The sequence below is a fragment of the Egretta garzetta genome, unplaced genomic scaffold (assembly GCF_000687185.1).
Source record: "Egretta garzetta isolate BGI_Z169 unplaced genomic scaffold, ASM68718v1 scaffold118, whole genome shotgun sequence".
In the NCBI taxonomy this organism is placed as follows: domain Eukaryota; kingdom Metazoa; phylum Chordata; class Aves; order Pelecaniformes; family Ardeidae; genus Egretta; species Egretta garzetta.
Window position 1 is genome coordinate 3,631,213 of NW_009260484.1, and position 1,176 is coordinate 3,632,388.

A 1,176-nucleotide genomic window follows, 5' to 3' on the forward strand; every position below is an offset into this window, starting at 1 on the left:
TACATACAGCCACAGCTATCGCAAAAAAGTGCCAGTGTGGATTTATGTGGTGGGTGTATCTTTTCTGCGCTCTAGCTGACAACACGTGACACGCCTGCCAACATCTGAGATCTCTGAGAGGGTTGGACACCGTGAAACATGTCGGTCTTGAAGAGCTTTCCAAAGGGACAGGGTGAAAGCAAGCAGGGGCAATTAGCATGCAAGGAGCCAGCCAGCGGCTGCACGTGCCCACCGTGGTCATCACTGAACTGCCCGGCTCTTCATACTTCTAATAACTCAGGAAGGTCCTAACGAACTCACATGCCAGCCGTGCATCACTGGCACGAATCGTTGCTGGTTACAGGCTAGCCAGGCTCTGCCCAGGAGGTCTGGGGGTCTCCAGCCCAGCGTACCACTGCAGCACCACTGAGCCCACGTCCATGGGGGCCAGGGAGCATTCTCTGCCCTTGCCCACGCAGCAACCAGCAGAGATACAGGGGATGTGCCCTTATAACTGTGGTAAGGCACTGGGCTCGCTCCTCCTTTGAGCTCACCGAGACAAAATTAAATCCATAAAATGTACATGCGAGGAACAAGATCGTTTGCCGTCTTCCATCCTGAGGCTGCAAACAGAAATGTTAAGTGACAGCAGGGAGGCTTTTTAGAGCTAAATTTGTCTTCGCTAAGGCGTAAGCGACCTTGAACAAAAGATTTTGAAGGAAACAAGACCCTAACAGAAGAGTCTGCTGAAAAGCAGAAGGATGGAGGAGGTAAATTACGCTCTGACTCGATTCCTGTTACTCAGGACCACATGGGCACAAACTGCAGTAAATTTAAAGATAAGGAAAAGCTTTTTTGGCTCTTAAGAGCGGTCAGACCCTGGCACAGCTTGCCCTGGGGAGGCTGTGGGGTCTCCATGCCTGGCGATACCCAAACCCCAAGGCGACGTGGCCCTGGGCTGACACTTCTGGGTGACCCCGCTCAGGGCTGGGGGGCTGCACCGTACAGTCCCCTGGAGCCCCTTCCCACCTCCACAGCCCTGGGTCTCTGCGGCTTGTGCCATGGGCCCTGATAGCAGACCCCTGCAGCTTTAGGTGACTGGGGCAGCCTTATGTGCTCGGAGCCTGCTGTGGGGCACCAGGCACGCAATTCACCAGCCCAGCCCAGCCCAGCCCAGCCTCCCGACTTCACAGGGTG